This window comes from Haemaphysalis longicornis, unplaced genomic scaffold, assembly GCF_048455015.1.
Source record: "Haemaphysalis longicornis isolate Haplotype H1 unplaced genomic scaffold, Haemaphysalis longicornis Haplotype H1 scaffold_5, whole genome shotgun sequence".
In the NCBI taxonomy this organism is placed as follows: domain Eukaryota; kingdom Metazoa; phylum Arthropoda; class Arachnida; order Ixodida; family Ixodidae; genus Haemaphysalis; species Haemaphysalis longicornis.
Genome location: NW_027526385.1, coordinates 49,115,279 through 49,132,535, shown reverse-complemented (window position 1 = coordinate 49,132,535; position 17,257 = coordinate 49,115,279). Strand labels below are relative to the sequence as shown.

At 47.3% G+C, this 17,257-nt stretch overlaps 1 protein-coding gene across 1 annotated transcript in view; it reads left to right on the top strand.

The window, feature by feature from the left end:
- The first annotated feature begins 816 nt into the window (after positions 1-816).
- Positions 817-17,257, top strand: part of LOC144138195 (serine/threonine-protein kinase SBK1-like) — a 53,622-nt gene continuing 37,181 nt past the window's right edge. The window contains exon 1 of the mRNA XM_077670371.1: positions 817-1,276. The gene's annotated coding sequence lies outside the window, so the exon portion shown is untranslated. The remainder of the gene's footprint in view (positions 1,277-17,257) is intronic.

The window sequence follows — 17,257 nt, the reverse complement described above, 5'->3', positions numbered from 1 at the left end:
AACACAAAAATAAAGTTCTTGCAGAAGATATTTGCTTCATATGGTTCGAGTATATATATATATATATATATATATATATATATATATATATATATATATATATATATATATATATATATATATATATATATATATATATATATATATATGAAAACACGAGCTACAAAGGATTCAGACTGCATTTTTTGTTTGCCAGTGTACGAAGGAAATATTTTAGACAAAATAATTGTAAGACGCGGGTTTTTTAAACCTGTGTATTTTTGAACTTGCAATGACTACATTTTATTGAAGGTTTCAACGTCTATACTGTACGTTTTTTTGCCGCATTTGTTGGGAATATCATCGCATGTTCCTTATATCCCCATTCTAGTTCCCAATTCAGCCAAGCATCTCACTTGAGAGTGTCTGTTCACCAATTGATTTCTGTTTTCCTGCTCAATGCGCTCGTGGTGTTTACGTCCTCTACTTCCAACCTAAAACTGGAACGTACACCCACTCAAACCTAGCTTTTGAGAGCGGAAATACAGCTTGCACTGCTTCGTACGGCTTCAACCGAATGCGCCGGCTTCGGTTTCCCCAATTTCCCTCTTCCTACGGCTTCCCGTTTTCCCCCATCGATGACAGAAAGGGAGGCACGCTCCCGTGACGTGTGCCGACGTCACGCACAGTGACGTCAATCGTTGCGTCACGGTGTCGTCACCATTGACGTCACAGCCGCGGCCCTTCCTCTCCCCTCTCTCCAAGCACCGCTCCCTCGCCCTCTTCTTGGCCGTGTTGCATACTCCGGGCTTGTTTTTAGCCGCAGACGAAACTCCCGGCCGCTACCCTCGCCCAGTTCTCTTCTCCTCGGCGCGGCAGCCGCGCACCGTTTCGCCTCCCGTCAACCCGTGGCATTTTCGGGTTTCGTCCACCGTGCCGCATTCAACGGCGAGGCCGCTCCGAGAAGTTCCTCGTCCATGTTGCGGCTACGCCGTCGGGTGCCGGTCTCGCGACAGTGTTCCCAAGAGCAGATGAGCACGAAGAGATGACGGCGACGGCAGTGGCGTCCTCGACAGGGTCGGAACACCGTTGGAACGGAGAGGCTCGCGTGCGCTCGTCGCCTGCCCCGTGAGAAGCGCTGCGGAGAACCGCGGCCGAGGTGGGCCGCGCCAGCAGAGACGCGCTAAAGGTCAAACTGTGTCGGAGTCGACGCCGTCGGTGCGGGCTACCGGACGGGCCGGATTCCGACGCATCGGAGGGCCGCTTGGACGCTGTTGGATACCACGGCGCTGTACAGGTGGGAATAAGCATTGTTGTGGCATTTGACTGCAGGGTTTTGTCAAGGAGGCGCTGACGAGGACTCGTGCGAGTTTTGGGTTTTTAAACGAAGTTGTCTCAAAGAAAGTGTTGAGCATTTCGCACATGAGGAGTGACAGCTAATCACAAGAACGTAATCGTGTGCACTTGAAAAGTTGTTTCTGAGATAACCTATTATTTTGTTGCAGGAAGTTACTTAACTGCACTATCAGCTACAGGCGCCTAAAGGTTTGTAACTTGCACCCAGACTACCTGTAGATCGTGATGTTCATGTCAGGCTTCAAATGTACTCGCGCAGGTTCTGGGTTTATAAACAAAGTCTTGCAAAAGAAAGATTCGTGCTTTCTAGCATCCAAGGAGCAACAAAAAAGCGCAAGAATGGAAGCGTGTGCAGTTTATTAAGACCTGTCTGGGTTAACATATTTTGTTGCAAGATACTTCTTAACTGCACTATTCGGCACAGGCCCGAGAAGCCTTTTCCGGGCCCTCAGATCTTCATATGCATATAAGACTTCAAATGGGCTAACTGTTGCAGTGTCAACCGTCAGTGCCAGGATAGTTGGTGATGTATGGCGTATTTGGTGTTCGCGGAAAAAGCTTTGGCCCCTCAAAACCAGGTGGATAAGTGGATGGTATGCCCTTGAAAGGGATTGACCAAGGAGCTAGAAAGGATTAATTTATTTCCACGTTATTTTATCTGTCACCTTAAAAAGCTTACAGGCATTCATTTACAGCAATGCTGGCCATTCTATTGACGCTAAAATTCGAAGCACTGATATAAACCCGTTCGGCAACTCTTTTTGCACTTCCAATGCAACTGAGATTAGAGGCTTTCGCGAGCGTGGCCACGTGAAAATAAACAAGTCATGAGTTTCTTATCTGTCAGCACGTCGAGAAGAGCATGACAAACGGACAGATTGCTTGTAAAGAATTCCCTCCCGGGACGACCTTTCCGACGAGACGCGCGCATCAGCTTTCGTCGTCGAACAAGCAGCACCTCCGTTGAAAAATTGCATTAGAAGAGGTGACAGCTCAGTGGGCGGAATAACAAAGTCAGCGCATTCGTGAACCAAATGGTGCTGCAAGTGTATGCCACCATGGCGAAGACGTTGTTGCTGATGGTGCATGTGACAGTCTAAGTTGCAAAGTTGTTACTCGGCAGTTGGAACACATCCAGAGTACTTCATCATCTCCTTGTGCTGGAAATAAAGAAATGACGGACCAGCAATCAGCGCCTACTGCAGTACGAAGCAGACGTATAACAAAGTGGGACACAGGCGCATGTCCGGTAACTGCGTTGTGTGGTTTTGCTTTGTTTAGACTAATAATAGGAGATGATATGATCCTTATTATCGAGCAAGCTGGTTTTTGGAGAGGAGCTATTCTTATGCTGGAACGAAACGAAAAGTGCGATAGCCTTTTTTTTTTTCCAGTGAAGTGCACGCACGCCGGCAAACGAAAAAGCCGTGAACGGGATTCTTGCTGATATTTGCAATATAAAAAGCGCACAGCCCTATAACAAGGCAGTACAGTGGGGTGCCTTCATCATACCAACTGCCATTTTCGGCTAACATATATTCCTCGTTCACTAACATGTCCTAAGTCGGTTTAAAGGAACTAAAATATTCAACAACAGGTGTGCGAAATGGCAGTGGCTTAAGCCCAATGATGTAAGTGGGAATATAAGAGGAAATGCAGCTGTCATCGGTTTCACACGAACAAGAGAGAGAGTGAATAGCTTTCTGTGTCATATAGAGTGCAAAAAAGCATTCTGAATGACAGCAATGTTACGAGATTAAAAAAATAAAGCACACCACTTAAGAGTCCCTGCTCATTGATTAAGAATTACGTGCTTTGTTCTGCACCAGTTAAACCATAAAACAGTTGTCCTGCCGATCTCAAGGATACGTCCCCCAAACGCTGTTCCCGTACATTGCGCAGTAGGAGTAACTTGTGTGTGTGCGTTGCGTGTATATATGTGCCACATCTCTGACACGATGTTTTCAACGCAATATCATTTCCAGCATTAAACATCCCTTTTTTACGCCAGGGATTGTAGCTGGGTCATCGTAGCAAACTGTGACAGATTGCAGGAGCTGATACAAGCGTCGATAATTTTAAGAGATTCTTAGACTGAAATTATGGCTAGCTATACCATAACGCGTGGGCGAACATGCCCAACGAGACAGTCATTGTATTGATCTGACCATGGCCTGAGACCATAAAAGAATGGGGGAACAATAGCGCAAGGTAAATTTCATGCGCATGGAACGACGTGTCATTAGAAGTCTTAGCTGAATATAAATCTTCGCCAGCAAAACAACAGCGTGCTTTGTGCATGTGTCGATTCACCGGTTGAGGTCTAACACTGCAATAGATGGCAAAAACAGGGTGCAAAGGAAATGGAAGGTGAAGTCGCCGGCACTGCAGTTGTCTTGATGAAGATGCACCTGAACACCCTTTGGTGTAATTGAAATATGTCCCTAAATCATCGTTTCTGCACGTGCAAGTGCTTGGAACCGTTCAGCGCTATTCACTTGATGGCACGACCATTACAGCTAAGCTGACAGATGACTTGTGAAACGTCACCAACCGTGGAAAGCAGGGGGTAATTTCACCAATGCTGGCGGGAAAGATGATAACAAGGCAATAATGGATAGGTTAGTAGCATCGAAAAAACAAACTGGTTCGAAAGAACCAGTGATACTCTTTCCTAGCGTGATACATTTCGCGAATGGGACGATGTCACGTTTCTCTCCCGTGTCCTGGGCACGGATACGCGATCATTGCCATCAGTGCGGTGCAGACGGTCCCAGATGCGGCTATTTTTGATGGAAATTTACCGTATTTTCGCGCGTATAACCCACCTCTGCATATAACCCCCCCATTCACTTTCCGTCAACTAATAAAAAAAAAAACATATCCCCGCGTATTGCCCGCATATTTTACACATAAAAAGATGGACCAAAGCTACTACTCAAGCAACATTACTTACCTAGCTTACTGCGTAACTAGATGACTTGACGCATTCATTTTTTCCAGGTTGGTATATTGAGCTGTGTGTGCAAAATAAGCACTGTCAATGGGATAACAGTGGCTTAGTCGCTGTTACTGCTGTAGGGCATCACGGCCTAACGCGTATTGCGGTGAAGCTGCACCCTAAGGAAATATCTCGCATATAATCCGCACCTCTACTACACCCCTGGAATTTTCGCATTTTTGGTGCGGGTTGTACGCGCGAAAATGCGGCACGACGTCGGCTTGGAAGATGAGCAACTGCTTACCGCAGTGGCTCTTAAACAGGGCTCCGCAGACCCCAGGGGGTCCGCGAGGCCATTTAAGGAAGCTTGCCTCAAGGCTGTTTTTCTCATTCTTTTCTCCCTTTTGCCACACCTTTCTGGCTATGCAGAAAGGTTATTTCGCTGCATGAATCGTGCGTTTAATTTCGCGGAGTAGCCCATGTTTTAATGATAGCACATGTTTTAAAGCTTCAAGCGCAAAGTGTTTCACATTACGACATGGATCAAGAGAGTTCATCGTGGGGTCCGTCATTACTTTTGGAAACGCGCAAGGCGTTCCGGCACACCCATTGTTGAGAACCACTGGGTTACCGGGTAGGATTGGCAACGAACTATAAGCCCTCAATTTTGAGCATGGTAATGTTCATTCATCTAAAACTGGAGCGTGCAGGTATGCCATTTGGTTGACCAATTGCCATTGGCCATCAGCCATTTTCCACATTTTTCGTTTTCGTGTTTAGGGAATCTGTATTATGGGCCGGGCGAAAAAATGGCCACACGATGTATAGGTTGAGAGCTCATTTTCAGATCAATCACCTTATATGCAATGCGCTGAATGCAAAGAACGAGCATTTTAAACACAACAATTTGTATTTTTTTCTTGAGGAACGAATCAAATCATGCACACCACCGTCAACCTACAATGATGGTTCAACGAGAAGCGTTTTCGTGACGGAATATTTGGTTGTCGCCCAAACCGCTTCGACCTTGTCGAAATGAAGTAATCGGATAGACGCCGGCTTCATAACGCGAGAGACCCAGTTTCGGTCCCAGGCATATTTTTCTTTCACTTCGGCATTTTCGCGTTACAGATGCCGTCAGTGAGAACGACTGATGGCGATTGTACGTCAGTGAGTACGACTGATGGCGTATGGTCAACCAACGTCCCCACTGCCTTCAATGTTTCATTTTCGAATTTCGTGGCTCCCACAACCACTCACAATCATTGGTCAGTCCATGACAAAATATGTACAGTACTGAAATTTAGATGTTGAGGTTCACCATTTCTTTTTTTTGCGTTGTCTGACGTAAGCAATGACGTTCTTTGCATAAACTAAGGAAATACCCAACCACACTTCGTTGCCTTAAATTAAAAAGTGCCATTATATCATAAACATTTTCTAAACTTTTGTCCGCATCCAAGGCGGTCGAACAGCAGTACTGGCATTGATAACGGGGAAAATCGCTCACATTGTGCGCATTAAATTTCGTAATGCGTGTCATCAGAAAGATACTTTCGTATTCTTGTTTTATTCGATTCTGAGTGCTCCCATTTTTTCGAGTGGGCTGACGGTGTGAACGAAGAAGACAGATTTAGAAATGGTCTCACAACACCTTTGGGTTGGGGGGGGGGGGGGATACTCTTCCGCAGCTAGTTTGACACCTGCTAAATACTTTTAAAACATATACTTCTTTTATATGCAAAGTTTAGCAATGTTCTGGCTGGTTGCAGTTGCTAGGCCACTCCCCTTTCCGGCCGCTACCAGTCAAAGCTGGTGCCTAGAATCATTCTTTAGATTTCAAAAGTCTTGGGGGTGTATTAGTATTGGCAATGTCGACACCACAACAGTTCCGGTCGTGCAGTGAGCGCGTTGATAATGCAGTCCGCGCGGATCGAATGCCACGCTAAAGCTCCATCTATTTAAGTGTCGATAGGCAGCAAAAAGTGCCCGTCAAACCTTGGCAGCACTTTTATTACAATTTTACCGTCTATTAAATTGGCAGCCATGAATGTGTCGGAAACCACTTTTGGGCTTGTAAAAGTGATGGGGGACCCCACGAAGAACTATGTTGATCGGTGTCGTAATGTCAAACAATTTGCACTTGCACATTACGTCACCCACGCACTTATTCAACGCCCGCCTTTTGTGCGTGAGTTTTATACTTATGCAAGTCATAATTCTAAACAATTCGTTATAATTCTAAACAATTCGTTATTGCATCAAAAATTTTTCCAAGCACCTGCATGCTGCCTTTTGTGCGTCCGGCTTTTAGGGGTGAACCCCCTTAAGGGGCTAGGGCTGTTGGCGTCTCCTGTCGTCGTCGTCGTAAGCGTCATCTCATGTAGTCACGGTACTAAAACACCGGGGAACTCGTTTACGCCTCGCGCTGCCGGAGCGCTCCGTAACGCGTACTAAAAAAACATCAGGGCACTCGTTTACGCCTCGCGATAGAATGCTTTGTGCTTCAAAGGCACGAGACTTTTACAGCAAAGCCTGCACCCCCCAACGGTTTCATCTCCGTTGGCAAAAACGCCAAGGCGCCAAGAATACCCTTATACACTGCATGCTTCGCCCCTCACCAGGTTTCACGTTAGTGGAGATGGCCCGGGATTTTTAATTAAAAGAACACGAGTGTTGCAGCTCTAACGGCTTTTTTTCTCGTAATTCGCGTGTTACGCAAAACGACGACGTTAAAGAATGTGCTACGCGGAGAAACAAAACGTACGTGTCATGCAGCGACGCCCCCTTTCTGCATTGCCGGCAAGTTCTGGTAGTTTGCGGAGGGCTTCGCGGACCCTCACTTTAGAACCAATGTGCTAGATGAATGCCTCTGACATTTATTTCCAGCAGGTCCTGTGGTGTTACAGGCGAATCCATTGGTTGCGCCAGAATAATCAATCAGATCCCTCGACCTACGATATGGCAATTCTTATCACCGCGTCCCTCCGTGGTCATTGCTACTTCTTTTATTTTACTCTTCGTCCTCGGCATCCATCCGAACTACACTTGTTTCTCCTAATCTAGGCTCAGATAATGTCTACCAGACGAGTTTGGTTCGTAGCCCATGAAGCTGACTTTCTATTACTCATCATAGAGTGTAGCCTCGAGAAGCCACACACTTGAGTTCTTTAGTGTCTGATCTGCTGTTCATGTTTTCAGTACTTGTATTAGCATTCATGTATACTTTTTTGGAAACCTTCTGGCCGAAAACAAGCTTCTTGGTTTCTGGAGACTTCCACGGCTGTATACCTCCTTTCCGGGGCCACCAAAGATCTCCTGAAGGTCTTCACTAGAAGTAAGAGAAAATTCCGCGCAGGTGGACATAATTACGATCAGAAATTGTGTCGAACGGGATGAACAGTTACTTACACTGACTCGGTTGAAATGTGACTGTGATTACCCGTTGCAGCCACAGAACCAGTAACCCGCAATGACGAATTAAAATGGGTTCAAGTGATCATTATTAGGGGACCATTAACAGCGCTTACGTCATCCGTTTTACCACCTTCCTTAAGCTGTTTCCATCTACACCCCTCAACCTCCGCCTCACCCAGTGTCAGGAATAGCGCTAGCATGTGTGCTACTTTAAGTAATGTAAGAATGATAACGGGCTCCAAGCAGTTTAAAATAAAATTCAACTCACGGTTGTTTTCCAGGGTCACTCGCATAATTTCGATATATTCCGTCGACTTTCCGTTCCTAGTCATGCACTTCCTATGGCCGGTATTCATTGGCGTGGAATTCATGCAGGCAACCATGCGAGTGCGCCGCCATATCTGTGGCCAAGCGTCTGTTGCTAGGCGACGTTGTGCGCACGGCCCCCAGATCAGGCACCCCACTCGTTACGTCGGGCTCCGCGGGATGGCGGCACTTGTCCATGTCCGTGGCGCATCGGCCATGTCTGTGGCCGTTTCCAGTGTTGCCAAGCGATGAAATTGACCGCTAAACTTTTCAACGAATACCGTCTATAGGCCGTTTTATAGTCTGGCGCAGCGCGCGCGTGCTCTGGGAAGCGGTGGTCGATGTCGGCGTCGTCAGGTTTGTCACGTAACGCTGTCACGAAAACCGAGCCTTTTATACTTCAACGCGACCGTCATAGCGCGCCGTATCGCGCTGCCTTGACGCATGCGCAAATTCGCTTTCTTGCATGAAACGGAACTGCGAGCTACCCACACCTTGCATGCAGACAGTGGGCCTCTTCGATTTTCCACTTCTGGCTCCCCGCGGGCTGCCCGCGGGTAGTCCGAGGATTCCCCGAGGCCATAGGGATACACGGGAAAATCGAATGTTGGACTGCTTCTCGGGGAGTCCGCGGTGAGCCCGAGACTGTAAATCGAAGAGGCCCAGTGTCGACGCGCGGACGCTCCGCGTTCTCGGTGACGAGGCTGGCGTCACCGGCGCGAAATGCAGCATATTGCATCTCGTTCCCGCCGCCGCCGGGTAGCGCCGACGGACGCAGTTACGTCGGCCACGCCAAGTCCATGAGTGCTGCACCTTCTTCGCTGACGCAACGTCGCCGTGCCGCGCGCGTCGACATTACGTCTGACTATACAGGCCCCTTAATTTTTAGTACTCGGCGCTGTATAATAATTAAACTACATCTTCAGTGACTAACGCGTTTCATTAGGACAAGTTTTATTTCGTGACCTTTACTCAACGGAATAATGGTGCAACCGAGCGCTTTTCTAGTGCACTCTAAAATGCCCTCCCCCCCTTTTTTTTTTTTTTGCAGAATCTTTGGCACGCCATAGTCGCGGCCCTGATTTCAGTCGTTTATGTAATGGCATTGTTCGCGCAAGAACCCTGCCGCTGTTCCGCCCTTCGACTGGACGTCGTAGCGATGCATATGCGGCGAGGTAAACAAGAACACACGCAGTCCCTGCCCTTTGTCTTACGACAGAATCGGCGAGCTTATAAGACGGAAACCCGCCAAGTGTGACACTCGTCGCCACCGGTCTTCTATTTTTTCCCTCACTCTCCTCAAAGTTTGCTGCTTTTCTTGGCAGCTGGTGTTGAGAAGCAGGCGGAGAGAGGGGAGAGGAACAACACGATAAACAAGGCGAGGGTTAACGCTACCCTGGTTACAAGCCTCGCACGATTCTGCTTGTCTCCCCACCGCCAACCAGTTTGGTACCTCCGATCACCGTGAGTGGCGCTTTTGATTTCGACCAATCAGAAAGGAGAATCGGAGTCCCCCGAGCTTCCAGGGCTTACGATGCGCGTTTGGCTTATCCGCAGTTGCCGCACGTACAGCACGCATTTTATGATGACGTCATTGTCTTTGTCGTAGTATCCATCGATGGCAGGTTTTTTGTTATTGCAGCCAGTTTATAACGGTCCGTCGAAACGGTCCCGCTGTCAATTCTTACTCAACGAACGCGTCTTGTTTTCTGTGAGGCGTTTAGTCGCAGAAAGGTTGCGGGGAGGCGGGGGCCAGAATGCCGGGCCTCGGGGTTATTTTTAGCGTAAAGCATGGCAGCGGCAATATAGAACACGGGCTTCAGTGGTCGGAAGCGCAGTGAGAGAGAGAGAGGGGGGAGAGGGAGAGAGGGGTCTCGCGACGCGACGCTGACGTTTGTCTCAATCCTCCCTGGCGTGGTCGCCGCTTTCTCTGGCGACTTGTTCCAATCTCTCTCCCCCCTCCCTCTCCTCCACTTTCTCGGCGACCTGCGGTGACAGCCGCAGTGACAGCAGCGTGAGTCACCGCCCTGCAGACATCTGTCGAATCCATTAAAAATAGGATCCTGCCGTAGGCAAGGCGGGTGGCGGTGAAGTAAGTCACTGTGCTCGGTGGGTTATCGGGCTATTCCTGCCGCTTGGCTGGCCGGTGATTTTTATTTCTTCTGACACACCGGTGCTGTGGCTTTTCGTTCGTTCGCCAGTTTGCGCGTATGTCGCTTGTTTCTTCGTTCAATTCTATCCGGAGGGGATGTTCTCGCGACTTGCGCAGATATTTACTTGTGGAGAGTTAAGCAGGCTTAGGGGACGAAAAACAAACAAACCGCGCGACCGCCGCTTTGTAGCGACGCTATTTCTCGGCGCTACCAACACCGACAGCCGAGGTTTAACGGTGGAAACACTCGATCACCCGAGCATTCAACTCGGTGGACACGGCGTACTTTTTCCCCCTCAAACCGCTGCAGCAATAAATGGGGCAAAAGGTTGCACACTCCATTTTCGCGTTGTTTTTGTTTGCGTTAGAATATATAGGTGTGGTGCAATAGTTGAAGTTTCCACGCCCAAAAACCACCTGCTAGGGCAATGCCCTGTTGTTGAGTGGAACATTTTTGTTTTCTGCCAGTTTCTCAGATGCCGCAGGTTTATTTTTATCGTCGACTAGGTTTTTCTTGTGGGCCATCATTACCTTTAACCTATTGTAGTTCTTGCATTTTGGATGGATCTTCTCCTGTAGGACGCGGGTTCGATTCCCGGCCGCGGCCGCTGCTTTTCTGATGGAGGCTAAAAACAAAAACGCCCGTGTGTTGGTGATTTTGGCGCACGTTAAAGATCCCCAGGTGGTCAAAATTAATGCAGAGCCCTCCACTACGGCGCGACTCATAGCCTGCGTTGCGTCGGTGCGCTAAGCCCTGCAATCAATCAATCAATCAATCAATCAATCAATCAATCAATCAATCAATCAATCAATCAATCAATCAATCAATCAATCAATCAATCAATCAATCAATCAATCAATCAATCAATCAATCAATCAAATCTTCTTCTGTAAACGAAATTGCGGGAACTCCCAAGATGGACTTGTCAAATCTCTGCAATACTACAGCAGACAGCGCCTGTAAAGTTGCCTTCACGGCTGTGGGCAAGTGCATTGCCGCGAATACATGTTCACGAGCATACAGGAAGTCAAGTACCAAGGTGTGATATCAGAAGGACCTTTTACTAAACACCTTCAAAAGACCCCATATATCCCTAAAAAGAGCTGTACATTAAGCACCAATAAAGTTTTCTTCACTGCTATACACAAATGCATTACCGAGAAGACATTGTTTTCAGTGACAATACAAGCGGTCTTATATGAAACCATGAAGACCCTAGCGCCAGTTTTACAGCATTTCCTTATGTGGCGGAAGTGTGACACGCCAAACTTTAACAAACGGACAGTCGGGTTTTCCCGTTTAGTTCGCAGAAAAATGCTTAGGCATGTAAAAAAATGCAGTGCCGTTCTACTCCGTGAAGAAGGATGACCGGCAAACAAAGGGAGGGGGGGGGGGTGGCGTAATGGTAGGGCCATCTTAGCGGATAATCGTCATATTGTTCTTTTCCGTATAGTTCCGGCAAAGCAACAGTTAGACCGGGTTCAGACTGTTGCCGCAACTGTCGTAATAACTGTAAAGAATGACGTCATTTAACGTCTCAGCCAACCGAACTGCGTGACACGCCGTTTTCTTACGTCCATACATAACGATATTTCTTTTGCGTCGGTGGTCTGAACATAACCTTTTGCAACGTTTGTTGTAACCATACTGTCTCCATACATGACCATGTATACTGTAAAGTAACTATGTAACGTTCAGAACATAACTGCGAAGTAATTAAGACAAGTCAATGAAACTCCGCATAACGGTAGTCATCTTAGCGTATAATCGTCATAAAAAATTGTTTCAGGATACTCGCGATAGCACAAGAGTTAGACGAGTACGGATTCCTAGGCGAGTTGCTGTTGCAATGCAGAAAAATTCTCAGCGCATGCGGACGAGGACAAGCAAAGAGAACAGACACCACGTTAGAGACGTTTTCTCTCTTCTTATTTCCGCCGTAGATAGACATGTTTCACTGCGCAACAGGCAATGTGGGAAAGCCAGCTTCCGAAGACAAGCTTGCATCAATTTTTTTAAAGGAGCCATGAAGAGAAAATACAAGTTGGGTTTATTAGAAAGACTGCTTAGTCCCGATAACAATGATACCAATATCATCGCAATCTTCGAACAAAGAACGGATATATTAAAGAAAACGTGTGAAGCAGTGACGAACCCCTAGCCAATTTCCCGCAAGTTTTCTATGACGTCACGGAACCTTGTTTGTGCGACTGGCGGCCGCCTAACTGACCTGTCGCGACAACACATGACTGGACGTCTGTAATGGGGCCCCTAGTTCCATTTGACCGCGTAACTTGAATGCTAACGTGCAGTTAACGCACTGAAAATTGTGTTTTGTTGTTGGCCCGTATGACGTCATTCTTGCTCATAACACGTCACTGTGGCGCAAAATTTGAAAGTTTTTAAATACTTCTTGCTTTTTTTCGTTAAAAAACATCGTTTGTGGCTGTAATGGAGCTGAGTTAAATACTGAATCCTTGTTCTTTCAAATTAAACGAAGTTGTATTTTCTCTTCACGGCTCCTTTAAGACTTCACCTTTATGTACAAATGAAGTGCTGGAAAGACATTCTTCCGGGGCAAATATAAGCATTTTTATATCAAAATATTAACAGCATAGGACCTTCTTTAGTTTTTATGAATGTTTTTTTTGTACGCTGAAGGTGTGGCGCACAGTTTTACGGTCCCAGGGACCTAGCCGCAAGGTGGCGCTGCGCTCGCGCGCGATTACTGTCTACATCGCTTTGTTGCGGGAGATAATCTGCTGGATCCTAGCAACAGACGGCTTTGCTGTAACGTCGTTCTGCGAGTTCGTCCGGGATCCGAACACGCAGCCTCTAAGTGACGTAATCCTACCGCTCTTAAATACTCGTACCTTAAACAACTCAGCTACATAATTACAAAAGCGTAAGGATCCCCGTCCAGTGGCAGGTAATTACCCTTGCGTTGTCACCGACACTATACTCGGTGACAACTTAAGAACGGCACAGGAAGTTGCCGCTGTGCCTTATCACCGTAGCCGGATGTTTCTCCGCACGGCGCAAGTAGGGCGTTACTGGGAACATTTTGAACATGGCGTGAGCCGTTCCCGTGATTTTTTTGGACTTAATATGCTTATAAACGACTCCAGTGACGACAAACAAACTGCGTAAGACAGGGCAGACGATATCACGCATTCATAGCAAACCCCTTTCAAAACGCGCGCGCACTGACGTCACGGGTCCGGCGCTTTGGCGGAGTGATACACTACATGAGGTGGTGCCCTTCTTGAGTTGTAACCGAGTATAGAGATTAAAATTTTTTCGCACGATGACAGTCGGTGCCGGGAGTTTCATCAGCGTTAAAAATGCTTGTATTGCCTGAGAAAAATCGTCAATTGAATTGTCTTGTCCAATGAGTGGACTTTTATCATTATGCTTGATTAACTGGGACTGTATTTGATTAGCCGCTTTATCAAACTTTGATCGGACATTTTTGTGAGCACGTGAAACTCGCTGTTAATGCATGCCACTGTGGGGCGATAATTTCCATGAGCATGAGCTGCACCATAAATCAACGGCTAAATACAGCATTCACGCTGCGAATGAGGCAGTCACAGGTGATACTGCAAAATAATTCAAACTCCGCTTCTTCTTTATTCCCCGCTCTTATTTCGCTGTTTTATAAGGGACAGTGCGTATAATTAGCGTTACCGTAGCTTTATTAAAACGTGTCAAGAAATGCGGACAAAAAATCAGAAGACATTTGTACTGCTCTGAGAAAAAGGAAGTTCTATTGTATATTGACAGCCAATAACTTCTTGCCGGCGGTTCTCCTCTCTCCGAAATCGTTGCCTGGAGGTTCACCTCCGGAGCCTGGACCTCGCCTTGTCGGTGCCTAATTTATTGTCAGTTGGGGCAGTGGGGCTCGGTTGGAGCAACGGAGATGTTTGTCGCGCTGTTCACTCTTTTATTGACGAATCAGGTCGCTTGCATTGTTAGTCAATCGCATCAACCAACGCGAGGTTCACTCCGCGGAAGAGCAAGCTACTGTACCAATGGTTTTCGCGCTTCAGTCGGCTTGCGTTAGAAAGGGGAGTTTTAACTTTTTTGTTCATTGATTATCGCATGGAAACACTGACGTACATCTAAACTGGTCGTAAGCCATACGACCTTATCATTCATGAAATTATATGTTCAGGGAAGGGGCGCACGGTAAACTTCTGGCAGACAAATGCATTACACAAGCCTCTGTCGCGGTACGCGCTTGAGCAGTCTGTTCCGAAAGACAAAGGAAACAGTATGACGGTTGGTTCCGCATTCCAGTCGTCTATGTGGTATCTTCATAGGGGCTTGAGTCCAATTTACGTGAATAAATCCTACAAGACGTATTCACATTTTGTTTAGAAGGACGCGTATTCCATGAAAAGATAGGGGTAACTTTTTGGATGGCACACTGCAAATCGTATCAAAAGAACACACCACGGGGATAGGGGATACAGCAGCGGTCCCTTGTTTGGGGCTGATCGCACAAAGGCAGTTCACAGACCACGTGACATCCGCACCTTTTGCCTGAGGCCGTGCCAAAACATGTGCTGAGCTGCGCAGTAAAAAAAGCTTTCCCGTAAAACACATTCTGAAGACATTGGAGAGTGTCTTGACCTCAATACTAACAGTGAAGCTGACGAAAATTGGGAACACAGGAGTCAATCCAAGTTGTATTTTCGTCATCACCAGCCTATCTACGCCCACTGTAGGGCAAAGGCCTCTCCCATAATTCTCTAATTACCCCGGTCCTGTGCTAACTGCGACCAATTTGTCCCCGCAAACTTCTTGATCTCATCTGCCCATCTAACTTTCTGCCGCCCCCTGCCACTCTTGCCTTCTCTAGGGATCCACTCTGTTACCCTTAATGACCAACGGTTATCTTGCCTTCGCATTACATGCCCTGCCCACGTCCATTTCTTCTTAATGTCCACCAATATGTCCGTAACACGCGTTTGCTCCCTGATCCGCTCCGCTCTATTCTTGTCCCTTAATGTTACACCTATCATCTTCAGTTCCATTGCTCGCTTAGTCGTCCTCAATTTAAGTTGAACCCTTTTAGTGAGCCTCCAAGTTTCTGCCCCGTAGGTGAGTATGTGTCAACCACCTTTAAATGCGTAATATGGCATCTAGCGGGATGTTTATCCTTCGGCGCGTGACCTGGTAACTTTGATGCTTTTCCCAAGCGACGCTCTTGCCAGACGAAGAAATAAGAAGCTTAGGGGCGCTTCCCATGGAGAAGCGACAGGCCGTGATGCATAAGTTGTTGCTGAAGTCACTGGATAAGCTGCTGCGGCTTTACACCATGCCGTCAGCAGCTCCAGAACTGCTCATGTACGTGTCTAAAGTACTCGGAAGACTGGTAACGAGTGAAGAGGTGCAGCAGTGGCAGGAAAGGCTTGGTTGGGTGCGTGTGGTTGTCACTGAAAAGAAACCACCAGAGATGCGCACCCGCTGTTGCTCAGGGCATGTGGAATGTTTTGTGGCTGCAGGGCAAATGACACGAAGGATATATTTGAATGTGAACAAGACGAACTTTAATGAGCGGCAGCAATTTTTTGCGCGAGCACGGCTATTAGTCAACTTGTACGTTGTCCTCTACGTAGAACTGGTACGCCACTGTCCAACCTCATCTTCTTCACGTGGCAATATATGTACGAATCGTGTATGTAGATACTCTCCTTAAATTATCGCTTGTATCTTTTGATAGACCTGTAGCCTGTGCGATATCACTGCTAGGAGTTTGTTTCCGTGAGACTCGACATCATTCAGATGTATCCTTGAACTATGCGAGTGAGGACATACGGGAAATGAGAAGTTAGTCAACCGGATGAGTTTGGCCGAAGTTACGCGACCTCAACTGTTCAAGTGTGTGGCTTTGTTTTATAGGAAGCGGGGACATGTGCCACGTGACGTCAGCTGAGTGGCTTGTATGGGTATCGAGTGACAGGCAGCTTTTATAGTGCAAGTGAGAGTACGCGAAGGGATCTATAGGCCTCTTCATCCCTTAATATTTGATGCGATCAGGACGTGTTCTTGGCTGTGTTGCGCATGCGAAGTCAGAGAATCCTGTCGACTGTGCCAATTATAGTTTCGCTAGCACAGCCCATTAATGAAATGATCGTTCCCAAGCAAGAAAGGTTGAACAGGTCTACAGGTGGCTAAATCCGCTGAATGCCAGTAGCGGCGGAGCTGGGGGATACGTGACACCGTCCGTCACATCGTAAGATGCGTTACAGCTTCATTTTCGTGGGGTCATAGTGCCCATTTTCAACAGTTAACCCGAGATGAGATGATTTTAGCTTGCTTTCGTAAGACTGTCTAAAAGGAGAGAAAGAGTGGGAGGGATAGAGAGAGAGTGCGTTTATTGAAACAATAGGGGAACGGGTAAAGGAGGAAGAGCTATGGGCAGCGGGTGGCCACTCTATTCTGGTAGGCCGCGTGCGGAGTCCGCAACCTTCACCTGAGAGATCAGGGCTTCCTGGTTTTCAAACTGGCAGATCTGCAACGTGCATTCCCACTGCTCAAGGGTATACGCTAGCTGAGTGGTGGTGGGAATGTGAATTTTTAATTAAATGCCAACTGCTTACCTCTGTTACGTACTTGCTTTGCCTGAAGTGTGTCCGCTGTTTTCGTTGCGCTAAACAGTGCTGAAATACATGAATCCTGCCACTGGATACAGTTGTTGAAAGTTGTTTGCCTATGTAAAACTTTTGTTCAGAGACAGTGTTCGGGGAGAAAAGGTTTTGCAATTGCTCGGCGCTCGTGGGCTGAAGTGTACTTCGAAAAACGATGCCAAAGATCCAGCTGGGTTCACCAGGGTATAGAGCAGGAGAAACAGAATGGAAAGGCAGGGTAGGGTACAACCAGGCAGAGAGGTCGGTTTGCTACCATACTTTCTGGGAGCGCGGGTGGAGTAGGTAAAATAGAGAGGAGTGGAAAGAGGGGAAACAGCAGCGGAGACGCATTGAAACCTATCGTGTTGTCCGGCGCTGTAATGTTTCACATGAGCCGTATCTGCTGACGGAATAGAAGGTAGGTCTCCTTCTGTAAAAGTGCCTGCTGGGACCACTGTCTTGACACA